The 16652-nt window shown below is 47.5% G+C and overlaps 1 protein-coding gene across 4 annotated transcripts in view; it reads right to left on the bottom strand.

The window, feature by feature from the left end:
* The window catches only part of Spock1 (SPARC (osteonectin), cwcv and kazal like domains proteoglycan 1), a 475872-nt gene that overhangs the window by 99014 nt on the left and 360206 nt on the right, over nt 1–16652 (bottom strand). The gene's annotated exons all lie outside the window — the stretch shown is intronic.

Here is a 16652-nt window from a genome sequence, read left to right as displayed (position 1 = left end):
GTGGGAAATTTAATGTCGTGCCTAAGGGGAATAAAAATAACAGCTTTCGTGGATGCCATACAGCATGGACTCAGCTAATCCTCTAAAAGCGCATACTATGTGGCAGGAAAGTGGGCTATTGGAAGCCCACCAACAGCACTGAAACTGCACCAGCCTCCCAGGATAACACGCGGCCCTTCCTTACTCTGTGTCTTCCGAAAGCCTATGAGCCCAGGTGCTCAGCTGCCACACCTATAACCAGAATGCTGCTTGGAGTCAGGAGAGTTACCTAAGATGGTGATGAGGACTCATCTCAGGGCCTGGCTTAGCTTGTGTGCTTATCCCTACTCCCACCCCTTCATCCCTACAGACTCAGGAAGCCGCAGCTGTTACGGTGTTTCCATTCCACTTCTGAGATGGTGCTCAGTATACCTGAGTACCGTGTCACAAAGATGCCATACTTCCATCCCCATGAGATGCTCTGCCTCTTCTGCCTGACAAACAGCCGCATGGAGCAGCCAGGGCACAGCTCAGAGGCCGCAGCAAGACGTAGGATTCAAGGATGGGCCAGCACAGCATCACCTCGAACATCCCACTCAACCTGGGGCCATTAACCTCTCTCCTGCCCCAGAGACTGCAGACTCTTAGAGGGCAGAGGCTCCTCATCACTCTCTTAGCACTAATATGAGGTGTGTTGGTAGGGCACATGATCTATCTGAAAGGGCGCAAAAAGTGAGTCACTGGGAAGCCGCTGCTAGACAGAGATGTGTCAAATAACCTGTGCCCTCTGGAAGAAGCCTTCTGTAAGAGTACTAGAGTAAGATTACTGCTTCATTAAAGGCTCTGTAGGAGAAAGGCACATCACAGGGTGAGACAGACAGACAGACAGAGATAGAGACAGAGACACACAGAGAGACAGAGACAGAAACAGACAGAGACAGTGAGACACAGAGAGAGAAACACACAGAGAGACAGACAGACACACACACACAGAGAAAGAATCAATCTATATTTGATTTTTGTTTCCACCATTCTGTAAGCTGCCCAGTGCCCCAGTGCCCCAGTGCCCCAGTGCCCCAGTGCCCCAGTGCCCCAGTGCCCCAGTGCCCCATGTCAAGTCCACTTCACCAGTTCCTTCCATAGGCTGTCATTTACACAATCCCTTAGGAAGAAAAGGCCTCTCCAAGGGGCCTGCCATCTGCAGTAGTCAGGGGGCTCTACACAAAGCAAAGGTCTCCCCTTAATTCCACCATCTCTCAGTTTTGCACTTATAACCAGAACAAAGCAAGACTTGAAAGGATGAAAACCATTTGCGTGGAGTATTGCCAAGGATGTCATCCTACCGGAAGTGACCTCCAGCACATAGAATAACGAGTAGTGAGGGAGGCTCTGAGAGTCTTGGGGCTCACGGGTTCCCTCGGTGGCTGCCTCACCTGCTCCCAAGGCAGAACGGTGGTGCCAGAAACAGATCTAAGGGCAAGTGTAAAGAAAGGCCTACAGGTTGCTAGAAGGAAAAAAAAAGGCAAGAAAAGTTTAAGTTTGGAGCCAGCATTCAGTATGGCTCCAAGGCATCTGAAAGGTGAGAGCAGCCTCTCCTATTTCGCCCACCAGCACTCAGCCACAGCAGGATGTCCGGGGCCTCAGTGTGCTGCAGACTTGGGGATCTTGGCTTAACAGAGAGACACTGTTGTCTCTGAGGGAACAGGTCCTGGGGGAAAAGGAAGACGCTTGCTTCCACATGCAAGGAAGACTCCCTCCTCACCTTCCACACACACTCATTTGTAAGAGGGATAACAGAAACAATGGTGGTGGCTTGGACAAACCAGCTCCTGTCATTCTGTCAACCTGATGGGGGAGGGGGGAGCTGTATGCTCTCTACCCTCTGAAAACTGCCCCTCCTCACCCGTGAGTCACTCAGGGCTGGAGATGCAGGCTCTGTGGCAGGGCATAGCTTGATCACAGCTGTGCCACACACTAGTTGAGCCTGGTTCTCCCTTCTGTCCTCTCTAAGTAACGGTGCCTAATTTAAAGGCTGTTAAATTAAAGGCCAATGGATGACAATGCTCATAAACTGTCTAGCACAGGGCTCCCTAGGTAGCCTGCCTCTTCCTTCTCACCAAAAAGAACCCTGTGTTTTCTAGTGCCACCTCCTGGGTTAATCTGACCAAGCCCGATGGCAGAGGGTATCTAGATTCCAGTAAGGAGCCTGCCTGACAGCAGCTGCTGGAACTTTCTGGTTCCTTCTCTCATCCTCCAGCCCCCCTCACTCAGCCTGGTCACCAGATTTCTCATATGGGTAAAAACTGCCTCTACAGTATAAGAAGTAAGAGGCCATCTTGCCTGGCTACTACTCCCTGAGGCAGGGGGCTGGACATTATGCAAACATAGCACCAGTGTGTGACACTGCTCTAGTCAGATGGCTCCCTGAGCTGTGTACACCCAACAGCTCAATAAGAACCCAATCTCCTGAGGGGAGTTAGATTCTAAAGGAGAGGCTCCCTTACGAGGGCATGAGAACAGGGGGGAGGGGGACAGGGAAGGGGGGAGGGGGAGGGAAAGAATGTATCAAAGCATTTACTTCCACTTCTTCATGGTTCCATGACTTCAAATCCACTACACTGGGGGTAAGCTTCTTCCAGGAGAGCGGAAGTAAACACACCCAAAGAGCGCCCGAACCATAGGATTTCACTACGGGTTCAAAGGTTTGTATCTGTTATGGTTTAGAGATGAAACGCCCCCCATGGGCTGAGGCTTGTACTAATTCTGCCATTAATTAACAGGCAGATTAATGATGGATTTCATAACTGAATAGAGTCTTAAAAGATGGCAGAAACTGTGCCAAGTGTCATCTAATCAGAGGAAGTGGGCCGTGGGGAGCCCACCTACCTTGTCTCTGGCCTTTTTCTCTATACATCTCTGCTTCCTGGTTATGATGACGTCAGCAGCTTTCTCAGCCACATGCCCCTGTTGCTATGACATTTTGCCTTAACCACCGGCTCAACAATACAGTTGAGTGAGGAAAGACTGAAAATTATAAAAGTCCCAGAATCGTGAACCCAAGTCCTTCCTCTCTTCAGTTGAGTTTGTCCCAGAAATTAAAAAAACCTCCTCAGGCACTGTTCTTACAATATGAAATATAATCATTCCATCTCCCAAAGTCCAAAGTCTTTATTTTGTTCCAGCATTGCTTAAAACAAGTTCAAAGTCTCATCTGCGCCTCAAGGAAAACTCTTCCCAGCTGTGAGCCTGTAAAATCAAACAGAAGCCACATGCGTACACCTCCAAGATCCAGCGACACAGAATAAACAGTGTTCACAAGGCAAACATTTCTATCCCAAAGGAAGAAGTGAGAAATACGACAGAATCCAGGTTCTCGGCAAGACAGAAACTCAACAGGACAGACATTAGATCTGAAAGCTCAGAGTCCAGTGTCCTATGCACAGTATGGCAACAGTGGGTCTCCCAGAGCATCAGGCAACTCCAACCTGCATGGCTTTGTCAAGTCACAGCCCACATGGCTACTCTCTGAGATTTGATTTGCAAGCTAATACCTGTAGTGTCCCCAGCCTGCCATTACATGTTGCTTTCTTGGAGCTTAAAGAGTGGTAGTACCACTCCCAGCAACAGAGTAAGCAGAACACTAGATAATATTTGCAGCAGCTACCTCCTGCCCCTCTGCCTGGTGTCTCAGGGTGCAGCTGCCTCCTGCCCTTCTGCCTGGTGACTCAGGCTTTCCTCTAAAGTCTGAGTGGAAGTTGTCATAACCCCTCAGCTCTTACACTGGGCATGCCTGCTAGAATTAGCATCATGTGATCTCAAGGTCTGCTGCTTGCTGCCTTAGAAACAGTGACATGAGCCACGGTTGGGTGGGCCATCGTGAGCCATGGCTGTGGCACACAGAGGGTAAAGCAGATTCCTGTGGTAGAGACACACAGGGAGGCTGTAAGGATGCCTTTGGCTTGCTTCCTGAGACCGCCACGCAGTCTCTGGCCTGAGCTAGTAGATTTCTGAAACGGTTTTGAGGACTTTCCTCTATTGATCAGATTAAAAACAGCTGGCTTCTCAGAAGCTGGGTTGATGTGTGTTGAACTCATCAATGTTTTTCTTTGTTTATTCATGTTTGTGTGTGTGCCTGTGTCTTTCTATGTCCCTTCCCAGATCTGGCTGTGAAGGGACCAAATCTTATATTCTTTTCTATTGCAAAGCCCACCTTTAGGTTTTACTGCTGCTCCTGAATCCTCCTGTATCCATTAAAACCATTCAAGACTTCCTCCAACATCCTCCTAGGAAGATTCTTCTGCAAGACACCTAAGGTCATGGACTTGGTAAATTCCACTTCCCATAATCCCCTAGGCCTAGGGCCAGAATGCCATTCACCCAAGCTCTTTGCAGTGTGTAATAAGGATACCTTTGCTCCGATTTCCAAAAGCGCATCCTCTCCTTCCATCCGAGGCTCATTAGCACTCTGGTCACAGGCGCTCAGCTCGCCTGTGAGGCAGTTTTGCTCCTTCCTAGTCTCTTCTGAGCCCCAGAAGAATTACCCACAATGCTTTTATTTGCAGCCTTCCAGGTGTTTTCTAGTTAACTCCTCCAAACTCGGCCCTTACCCAAATCCAGTTCTGACAAATATGGGGGGGAGGGGGGTGGGGTGGATATCAGCAACTGCCTCTCGTTTGAAGTAGAAATTTTTCTATTTGTTCATGTTCTGTTGTTCTCAACAAATACTCCATGCTCAGTACTTCCTAATTTAAAAAAAAAAAAAAAAAAAAAAGCTATACGAAGCTCACAGCTTGGGAAGATGAAGTGCAGATCAGTAGCCCTGCTGGTTTGGTTTCTGGTGAAACAGAAAGAGAACTGGGCCATGTAGAGAAAGGGTCACCTAAGTGGCTGGTCTTGCAAGGACTACTCTCTGTGTGACAAGTACCAATCCCTTCTGAAGATGGTGTCTTTATCAGCCAGTTGCATTTAGTAGTCATGCTCTCTTGCAACTGCCAGCACTAGAACTTTGGGGCTTACCTTCAGATCATATAGACGTATGGTCATGATGCTGGGGTGGGGTGGGGGGGGATACTGGGTATTTTTAATGATAATGATCAGTGTAGAAGTTGAGGATAGCCCCTTTGAAATGTAAGTTTCTATGCACACACACTGTGAAACCTCGTGTTGAAAGGCTTTCTGGTTCTAAAACGGTTTCACATTTTGACTTTGGAAGAAGTAAATCCTGCGGCACATTTGCAATACCAGGTGTGCTTATAGTCAGGGGAATTCCTAGAGGCCCTAGGCTCCTCCCTCCCCTCGCTGATGCCTGGTACCTGCTTGTTTCAGGACTTCTCGAATGAGAAGGGGTCTACTGACTGAAGTAAGGGGGCAGCCTCAAGCCCTAAATTATTTTCTGGGTAAAGCTTCATGTTTTAGGTAAATGAGAGGTGGGGTTTGGAGAGGTGTGATTTCCAGCCTGTAGGAGAAGAGGACAGAAATTTCTGCCATTGGGAGGGATTAATGACCCCTGATCTTGTCCCAAATCAGTGGTCACTGGTCGAGCTCACTGGTCGATAGTGGAATGGAGTGCTGGATCTCACACTAGGAGCCTTGACAGTTTTTCTTTCTGACTTGGTCGTGATCCCATGAAGATGCAGAACTACCTGGGGATGATGTGCCACTTAAAACAATACAAATGGAGACAATACTTTCTCTAACCAAACATATAAATCCCACTCCAGACAGGCTGCTGGTTTAAGGTTCCATTTTAATGGAAGGGGGTTGACCTTGCCTCCGGAGCAAACAACCCATGGACTGTGAGACGGCAATTTCCAAGATCATCCTTTTGTCAAGAAATTTGCTGTGTAGTTTCTAAACTTCTTGCAGAGATGTAATTAGCCAGCAGACGCATCTCTGAGGCCCAGAGCATCTTGATTTCATGTCTGTGTGAGGAAGAACAGCATCCTGGGCTGTGCCTGTGGCCATCTCCAGGCCTCTCTTCCTCCGTGGATCACCTCCTGACTAACACACAAGTACAGACGCTCGGGGGCACCTGACCTTTTAGTGTAGTGATACTCAGTATCCTGACAACAGAAGCAAAGTGGAAGCTGAGCTGGAGCCCCTCACCCGGCACAGGTACCAAGTCTGAGCCCTTCCCCAGGCACTCAGTAGAGCTTGGTAGGCAAGCTTTCTGCTGACAGCAGCAGCAAGCAGTACCCAGTCAAGTCCAGTTGCTGTGTAGAGTTTCATCTTGAAAGCTTGAGACACCTCTCAAATGTTCCATAGTCCCCAGGCTGAGGGAGGAAAGGGGCCATGGCATACAGTGAATAGGCAGATTTCTTTTAAAGGAAAATGTCTTTGTTCCCTCGGGCTTTTAAGCAAAGAGCTTTGACAAGATGCAAGGCGAGTCTCCTGAGACTGTCAGGCACCTGTGCTCATGAAAGCTCTCTCTTTCTTATCCTACTCTCTGGCTCTGTTTCAGATTCCAGTCTAACTCCCTCCCTGCCCACATCTCTACATACTAATCTGGCCATGGAACCAAGCCAGGAGCAGAAAATAAAGGTAGAAGACACTCGGTGCAGCTGGGACCTCAGGTCCTCTGGGAGTCCTGGGCTCAATAGCCAAGAGTCAAGCAAGGATAAGGGACTCAGGGGTGCTGGCCAAATAAGGTAGCGTGAGCTATACAGATGCAAGGGGTACACTACACCACTCAGCTTCCACGAGTCACCAGTTTGCAAGTCACTCCTTTCATCTTCCCAAAGACTAACTCTCCTGTACTCCATCCCATCCTTCCAAGAACAGGGACACTCAATGAGCTCTGTTAGTTGCTAGGCACCATAGTAGGTGCTGGAGATAGAAAAGCTCCTGCAAGCAGAGCTAAGCTGGGTTGCAGGAATGTGGAGGGAAGGGTGTGGTCCCAGGCTTGCTCTTCCTCTCTGCTTCTGCATGACCCTACTTACTGGATCCTCAAGGATGCTCCCATAATTGCCCAGGTGAGATCACAGTCCCTCCTACTATTCCCTCTTGAATGAGAAAGGAGAGCAATGAAGCCGGCTGGAAGGGTCTGAGAGGAGCTGGTTATGCAGTAAGAACTTAGGGAGGGTCTCTCAGTAGAGACAAACTTCCAGCCAAGACCAGGATAGGAAGTCAGAGCCAGATACCGGAAGTTCCAGGGGAAGAGTGTTGATGAAGAGAAGAGTGTTGATGAAGAGGTGTGTGTGTATATGTGTGTGTGTGTGTGTGTGTGTGTGTCCCTCGTGTGAGACAAGTTTAGCATATATGAAGGAAGCATGTATGGTAGCTGGACCAGCATAGTCATGGAGAGGAAGACACTGTAAGATACAAGACAGGGGTCAGAACTCAGGGAGCAGAATAAGGACACTGCTCTCCAACTTCCTGTGAAGAACAGCCAGCAATCAAGTATTTCTGGAAACAGAGACCAGCAAGGATGCCAGGTGATGGCTTAGGCATGAGAAGATGGTGGCTTACACCACTAATGGGACAGAGGCAATGATGACAAGGTTGGCTAGGATTGGCTACAGGGAATAAAGGGAAAACAAAGAGTCAAGATGACTCCAAGGTGTGTGACCTGAGTCACTGTGCCACGGTGCAGGGCAGAGAGTCATCAGCAAACTTGTGAAGGCACCGGGGTCAAGGAGATTCAAGAACTCTCTTTGGCTACATCAAACACAAGATACCAACTCAGTATCTAAGCAAATGACTCTAATAGGCCATCAGGGCCACTCCAAACAAGCCCCAGGATACTCTGGTTTCCTGAGATTAAACCAGGAAAGGTCACCCTTTACAAACTGCAACAGATTACAGAAGGCCTAACTGTTCAGCTAAATCTTCATTCTACATCCAAACTCCTTATTCATGCTTAGGTAAAGACAAACCTCTCCATGAATGTTAATGACTTTACCCACTGTTACACAGAATCCTGCAACTGAGGGTGTTTATAAGGATGGAGTTTGCTGACAGGCGGCCCCAGGCACAGGGTGAACCGGGGCCATGGCTAACTCTCTGCTTCCCTTGGGAGGCAGGCCCTGATGGTGGGAGTGTACTGCAGTGGATGCTGTTCTCCACTCCTGCAGTTATTACCCTTGAGTTGATGCAAAGCCCACGAAAGAAAAAAAAGCCCAAGAGATTCCAAAGCAATACAGCAACACTGTTTTGAGTGACTGAAGTGGCAAGCCAAGAAAAATGACAGATACAGCGATAAAAATGTAGGCTACAGGACGTGCAATCAAGGAAGGCTGTGAGCTGTGCAAACCAAGCAACCCCGGGAACCTTCATTCCCGCCCACAGATGAACTATTCTGTATCAACAGAGCGGAAGAACCTGGGTGGGCGGTGGGCAGGCGGGAATGTGAGGTGGATCATTCAGGGACTAGAGTCTGGGTGGCTGTCAGACAGCACTGAGGATACCGTGACAGAAGTCCTCTGCTTCTGTGATAGGGTAATGGGGGTGAGATACCTGGGGACTTACCCTGAGGGTTCCTTCAGTCCACTTCATCTTCAACCTGTTTGTCGGCATTGACCCCTGAGATTGCTGGGTAAAACACTGCTCTCTCTCTCTCTCTCTCCCTCCCTCCCTCCCTCCCTCCCTCCCTCCCTCCCTCCTCTTTCTAGGCAGATATAACAAGACAATGACCACAGCCCAAGACCAAAATAAAAACAAAACACGTTTCCATGACAACCTGACACTTCTGAGTAGAGTCAGGTACTTGTAGGAGTGACTGAAGGAGTTACTGTTTTCAGAGTTACAGCCCTCCATTTCCCTCCCCACATCTCCACAGTCTGCTCAGAAGTAGGAGGTCCAATCTCACATGTTGGGGAAGGGAAGCAGGGAGATGTTAACTAGACAAAGGTTTTGCCAGAGCCCTTGCCACTCAGAAACAATCTGTGGGTGACCCCAGAGAACACAGTAGGGCAGCAAAACCGAATCTAAGAACTGCCAAGCTGGCCTGTATTGTCATTTATACCCCTTTGCCTAGACGGGATTAATAGAATTTCAGCCTGCAGCAATATTTGTTGTAAGATATGTATGTATTTACCTATATCTGTACACATGTATACATCTCACACACACACACACACACACACACACACAACACACACACACGTTCTTCCCATCACTGACAGAATCCTCATAGATGACTCTGAATTGAGATTGTTTTGCTACTGGCTTTGGGAGTTGGGGTGACAGTACAGCCACTGTACTGTACAGTAACCTGGCTCTTCCGTCTTGGATTAAGGGACTGTGGAAGAGTTGCTGAGTCTCTTCTTCCTCCTACCCGCTCTCTTTCTATCTTCTCTCTTCCTCTGTATTATCTGAAGAAGGGATTTGAGGGCAGTGCGCATCCCATAGGACTGGTGTCACAGTGAGGCAAAGCAGTGGCACAGGGCAGACTCAGTGTAGCTCGCTCGGTTCCTGGTACTCATGGGCCATATCTACTTGGTCAACATGGTGGAATGGCAGAATGGTCAGATCGAATGTGGTAAAGTTGGACCCAAGATGTGGCTCTGGAGCAGATTCTAGTCTATGATCCTGTGGGCAGAGTTGTCTTTGTTCAACTCCTGGGGACCCCAAGAAAATCCTTCGGTGAATGGTAGCCCCCTGTACATCTGGCAGACATGAATCCAGCAGGGGAATAGCTGACACAGAAAAAACACAGAGGTCTTTTAACTTCAGCTCAAAGACCTCAGCAGAGCCCAAACAACTCGTTCTCATTTGCAGGCTCTGTGAAGTGCAGCCAGGGGGACTGAGCCAGCGCCTGAGTGAACATCGGCCTGGGATGAGGCAATGAGGTCCTGAGGCTGCAGACACTCCTGAGACTGGCAGACACTCATGCCTGCAGACAGACTGGCAGACACTCATGCCTGCAGACAGACTGGCAGACACTCATGCCTGCAGACAGACTGGCAGACACTCATGCCTGCAGAACTGGGTGGGTGGGGCATTATCTACTTCCTGTCATCACCTAGGAAAGGCAGTTCTGAACTCAGGCCCACCTTGACTTCACACAGGAACTCCCACCCTTGACCTTGCTTAGTACATGTTAGAGAGACGAATGGCATCATTACAGAGGAACGTTTGGGCAGCTTCCATGTTGGAGTAGAAGGGTGTGTGTGTGTGTGTGTGTGTGTGTGTGTGTGTGTGTGTGTGTGCTTCACCAATGAGTAAAGCATTCTTGCCCAGCCAAGGACTGCTGCAGAGGATGTCCTCAACAAGAGGTCCCTGTCCCCTCCATTGTTCAGACTATGGCAGGATTTCATGCCTGTGGGGACCAAAGGCAGAAGAAGGTACTGAGACCTGAGCCTCTGGGGAGACTGGAGAGGAGCTTGAGAAGGGGAAATAGAATAGACATAGGGATGGATGGAGGTGGATTCAGGTGGGGGACAGGCAGGGGGAGAGGGAGGGGAACAGGAGGGATCAAGTTGGGGGAGGACAAAGAGAGTACTGGGAGAGAGAACTGGAGTCAGTTGGGGGTGGGGTGCATCTCTGGGACAAACTAGAAACCTAGGACAAAGCAAACTCCCAGGAGTCTATGAGGGTGACCCTAGACAAGACTATGAGAGGCGGAGGAAGCAGAGCCTGAACCAGCATCTCCGGTATCCAGGCGAGACGTCCAATAGAGAGACTGGGACACCAACCCAGCCGCAAAACCTGGGATCTACAATTTGTCCTATCTATAAGATTTTCAGGGGTAAAGGTGGAGCAGAAATTGAAGGAGTGGACAGCTTGAGACCCATGCTGAGAGAGAGAGAGAGAGAGAGAGAGAGAGAGAGAGAGAGAGAGAGAGAGAGATGCTGTTAATCGTATTCTGTCATACTTGCAGACTGAACCTTAGCGTAACTGTCATCTGAGAGGCTTCACCTAGTAACTGATGGAAACAGACGTGGAGACCCACAGCCAGACATTAGAAGGAGCTTGGGAAGCGGGAAGAGAGGATTGAAGGAATCAAAGAGAGATCGAGAAGACCACAAGAAAATTTACAGAATCAACTAACCTGGACCCATAGGGGCCTACAGAGAACAAACCATCAACCAGAGATCGTGTATAAGACAGACCTGGGCCCTCGGCACACGTATAACAGTTGTGCAGCTTGGTCTTCATGTGGGACTCCAAACAGCAGCAGCTGGGGCCGTCTCTGACTCTGTTGACTGCTTTTGGATCCCTTCTCCCTAACTGGGCTACCTTGTACAGCCTCAGTAGGAGAAAATATGCCTAGTCTTCTTGCAACTTGACATGCTAAGGTGGATTGATAGCCATGGGAGGCCTCCACTTCTCTGAGGTGAAAGGAAGGAGCCAGGATGGAGAAGGGGAGAGGAAGCTGTGATTGAGATATGAATTTAATTAATTAACTAACTAATTAACTAGTAAAAACTACTATAGGCATATCTGTGGGACTTAAAAGGTTCTAAGAACTTAGTCTGCATTAACTTAGCTTCTCATAATGACCCTTCAGCCTCATTTGCAGAGAAAGAAACTGAAGCACAGAGAGGTGGAGCTCTGGACAAGTTCTGCCCCATGACAGATGCACCTACTTTCTCCTGTCTGTCAGTTTGTTTACTGCTTTATACCTAAATCACAATCTGTTTCCATATCTGCCTTCTCCAGATATAGAGTGCAGCCTGGGAATAGAACCAGTAACCATCGGGGGCCTAGCACATAATAAGTATGACTGTGACTCTGGAGGGCCACCTGAGAACACCCAAGGTGACCTCCAGACAAGTTTATAGCCCTTTCCAGGTATAAGGACTTGAAGGCCTAAATGTATGAAGCTGGAACCCCTACAGAGTCAGAAGACAAAGCAGCCACTATCAATCATGTGGTCCTCCAAGGACCATCTCCCTTGTTCCTCTGTCACCTACAGTACAAATGGCTGTGTCACACTAATCAGGGAGGCTATCCTTACCTGCACCAGCCACTGGTTCTCCTCTCAGTCAGTTACTCAGCCAGAACTTAGCCTAAGTGAGCTTTCTCTGAAAGGCCGCCAGATGTAAAAGTCACCAGGAGGCTTCCTCTAGAACATCTGCCACTCCCCAGGTGGCTCTCGTGACTGATGTTCAGTTACCAAGACCCCTTCCTCCAAAAGATGGAGAAAAATGCCGTCCTCGCCACATGGAAAGCAGATATCCTACCTAGAAGGATGTTAAAACCTGAGACCTGCTTCCAGAGCAGTTTCTCCGTGAAAGGAGACTCTGATGGAAGCTCACATCTGTCACATCTTTCAGTGTTGGATGGAGGGGAAAAACCCATTTTGGACAGCATCAATTCCATTCTTCCATTACCAGACTAGATGGAAGAACAACAGTCTTTCTAGCAGATGAGAAATGGCAGCAACTGAACTGAGAACTGAGAGACATGGATGGGACTTCCAGAGTGTGCCACTCCCTGGACACACCCAACAGGTGTGACTTGCAAGAGTGTGCCACTCCCTGGACACACCCAACAGGTGTGACTTGCAAGAGGGTGCTACTCCCTGGACACACCCAACAGGTGTGACTTGCAAGAGTGTGCCACTCCCTGGACACACCCAACAGGTGTGACTTGCAAGAGGGTGCTACTCCCTGGACACACCTAGCAGGTGTGACTTGCAAGAGTGTGCCACTCCCTGGACACACCCAACAGGTGTGACTTGCAAGAGTGTGCCACTCCCTGGACACACCTAACAGGTGTGACTTGCAAGAGTGTGCCACTCCCTGGACACACCCAACAGTTGTGACCTGAATTCTTATTACTTTTATTAATCAAAATACAAAAATGTACATACTTTAAGTTTATGCTTCAAAGAGCTTCGGTAAGTATAAATATCTGCATACACTTGCAGAATTAGGACCATGATCCAGATATTTATCATACCATCATGCTTCCAGCTTTCCTCAAGCCCTTTAAAATTCCCCCTTCTCATTATCTCCCTCGCCATGACAGCTAACCATTGATTTATCCTGCCAGTAAAGATTACTAGCTTATTGTTTTTTGCAGTTTTTATTAACATTATCAATATATACTATTCCGAGCCTGGTTTTTCATAGCACAATTAGTTTCATATTCAGTATGTTATTAAATGTATTGATAATGGATGCCTTTTTGTTTCTGGCTATTTTTTTTTTAATTATATAGCATTCTGATTTGAATGAGTCTCTGAGAAGTTCAGATGCCAAAAATGTAATCTCTCGATGTAGTAGTAGTGGAAAATGAGGTCTCATCTTAGGCCAGCTTTCGGTCACTGTGACAAACTCCCGAGACATTCAAAAAAGGAGGAAAGATTGGCCTAGGCACATGTTCTCAGAGGGTCTAGCCCATGGCTGGCTGGATTCGTTGCTTTGGAACCATAGACACGAATGACATCAAGGGGGTTGGCAAGTGTTCCCTCAGTTTCTCAGCTCGGAGTGACCAGAAAGCACAGGGACGGATGAAGGGACCTTCAGGGGCATGCCTCCATGACATAACTATCATCCCCACCTCTGAAAGGCTCCGTGGCCTCCGGCACCGAAGCTGAGGATCGGGCCTTCAGCACCGCCCACTGGAAGACATTCCATCCAGACCAGCAGGAAGAACTCCGGTGCCCAGGATAATCCTCCAAGGACTGATATAAGACTTTCTTGAGCAGACAGCTTACTTAGCTCTGAGAATTTGGGCTAAAGGGCTTGGGCCTTGGTGCAGGAGTCCAGATGTGTGTTTTCTCTGTTGAGACACGCTTTCCATGATTGTATCTTTCAACCCTAGACATTTCAAATTTAGCCTAACACTCTTTGATAAGTGTATAACTCATTGTCTAAGTCTTAAATTGCCTTTTGTATTTAAACATGTTGAGCATTTGGACTTTATGGTCTGGATCTGAAAAGTCTGTCGCTCTGTTGAGCAGTCTAACTCTTCATTGCGGAGGCCATCTCTCACAGTAGCTTACTTGCTTCTAAAGAATCACTATCTCCCTAGCAGGGCCTGGGGGAGTCCCGTGAAAGCGTCAGGTATGGATCCAATACTGCAGAGAGGATTTGTGTAAGCTTCTTCCAGGCACCCTCGTGCCTTCCTACTCAGGGCCATTTGAAGTCAATCTATCTCCTGCAGCATGCCAAGAATATAAACACGAACTACCAGTGCAGGCTGAAATGCCTGTGGTGTATGAGCCACAGGACAGTGTGCCAGCCATTAACTCTTCTCTCTACTGTATGCCTCAGTTCCGTGTATGTCTTTAGATATTTTCTGTGTCATGCCCACCATTCCTGGTGGGATCTTTGTTGCAGTATTACAGATTTGCCTTTATTCTCTTTCCAGAGTCTAAGCTGAAAGTCACAAGTGTTCCTATCGTTCTGATTCACTACCAAGTAAATACAAAACAAACAGTTAAACAAGCAAGGAAGAATTAAAAACAAAAACCTTAAACTCAAAAGCACTTCAAACCCAAGGTGAATCTACAGACGATGCTAAACTTATTTATGGGGCTTTCAGGTCTAATTCCACTTAGGACTTAAGGAATTGTCTCCACTCTGCATACTGTTATCTTTCCAGTGCTTCTGAGCTAGTTTGGAATTCTACCTCCCAACACTGTAAGGCAAGGGAGGCATCCTACCTGGACCTTCTCTCCTGAACCAGGATTTGTCTTGAATTTTGCAAGATTAATCATTCAAAATGACATGTGCGTTATAGCTAGGACTTTCTATTAGAGGGTTTAGGTACCTCCAGGCTACCATACACTTGGATAAGTTCAAGCAGCTCCTGCAAGGCCATCAACTTACTGCAATAGAGAAACACACGGTGGGATTGTCATTCAGAAGAAACAGGTACTCTTCTCTGGCATGAGGGCTACCAGGGGACTTACGGAGGAGACAGCACTCAGGTTGAGCCTTATGGTTGGGATTCCAGAAACACGGTGTCACCTTTTATTGATAGGAAGCTGAGTCTCTTCTCGCCCATCATTGTGAGTTAAGAGCAAAGACCTGGGGAATTGGCTGGGGATGCTGCTGAGTGCCAGTTGTACTTTGCATTCAGAGTCATGGGTTCAAACTCTGGTACAAATAAATAAATGTTAAAATATCATCACAAAAAGGTGCATGCTCTCTATCCTACCCTCATCTGCCATTCACATAGCATCAGTCAGGGTGGGTATTGTTTCTCTCTCAAGGGGACTCAAATGGCTGACCTGAACCGCTTTCAGCAGGGAACGGTTAAACAGTAGGAGAGATGCTGCCTGAATCCCACACACAGACACCCTTGCGCACCCTACCTTGACTGATACATACACCCTTGCGCACCCTACCTTGATGGATACATACACCCTTGCGCACCCTACCTTGACTGATACATGCCATTATCTTCATTCTCTTTACTAGAGAGAGGTTATGGTTAGGGTGAGGTTAGAGAAAAAGTCAAGAAGTCTTCCAGATGAGCTCCATCGTATCGGGGTCTCAGGACCTTGCAGTGCCCGACTTCTAGGCCACTAGTGCACAGCCTGTCTTTTCGAGAGGACTCAGTACCAAAGCAGTTCCTAATGGCTTTGGAGAAGAGCTTAGAAAAGTCATTCTTTGAGCTTGAGAACTTTCCTAATGACTGGAGTGTGCTCTCCGAGCATCTCACTGGCCTACACCTAGAAGTCTAGCGAAGCCACCCTATCCTGGAAGGCATCTTTCCTTGTTGTACATGTAGTTAGAGGTTTCCAAGCCTGTGGTAGAAAGTATGCTGGAGACTCTGAGTTCAGTCATCTGTTCTGAACAAGACAATATGAAAATGCCATGATTTTTTACTGATTTCAGAAAAGGGAAAATGCTTTGGGAGAAGTGAGGACATCACTGTAGCCATTGCCCTCAATGGTCAAGTGTGGTCCAGTCCAGGTAAGTTCTAACCAAGCCTAATAAAGAAGGAGGAATTCCTTAATCCCCTCACATGCTGTGCAGGTCCTAACCCAAGGCTTGGAAATGAGCTGAGTTCCTTCAGTACTGACAACGTCTGAGGCTGAGCTGCTCTCTTGGCAAACACTGAGAAAGACTGTACTCCTGTGAGCAAAATGTCCAAAGGGAAGGTTTTGTTTGTTCCCCTTAAAGAAAACAACAATGTAATAACTTAATTAAAGTTGTTTGTAATGATGTAATTGAATTTATAGCACTCTGCATACTGTTCTGGCCAGGGACCTTTCTATCTTTTAAGCAGTTGGTAGGCAGAAGTCTCATGTGCTTTGCAGTTTACCTCATCCATCGTTTCATCTCCTGAGCAGGGGAGGCCAAGCCTTCATAGTGTTCAGGTAAGTGCTTTATCAATAGCTTACCTGTGCATTCAGCAGAACTGACAGCAAGAAAGTGCCTTTCCCTAATGTATTTTTAACAAAGGCATTAACTAATAACATGATGTTTTACTTGGGGCATCTACAAAGGAGAAATAAAAATCTATTCTTCATATCTTGGTTAAACATATTTTTGCATAAAGAACTTAGAAATAAGCGGTGTAATAATTAGTCAAATTGCTTCCTTCTCCAACATCTCTGATAAATCTGCATGCTGAGGAAGTCTGGGTAAATCCATGCCTTTTTGTTATGAATGGAGTGTGAACATCTGTGCTTCCTGAAAATGTCACAATAACCATTTTGTCCAGTAGTTTATCCTCAAGAGCCAAAAGTCAGTGTTATCTTTGCATGTCTTAGAAGAAAAGGGACGAAGAAAACTGATGATTTCTGGGCCCCACATTCTGAAGAAAGT

The sequence above is a fragment of the Arvicanthis niloticus genome, chromosome 8, assembly GCF_011762505.2.
Source record: "Arvicanthis niloticus isolate mArvNil1 chromosome 8, mArvNil1.pat.X, whole genome shotgun sequence".
NCBI classification, from domain to species: domain Eukaryota; kingdom Metazoa; phylum Chordata; class Mammalia; order Rodentia; family Muridae; genus Arvicanthis; species Arvicanthis niloticus.
This window is presented reverse-complemented; position numbering and strand designations above follow the sequence as displayed.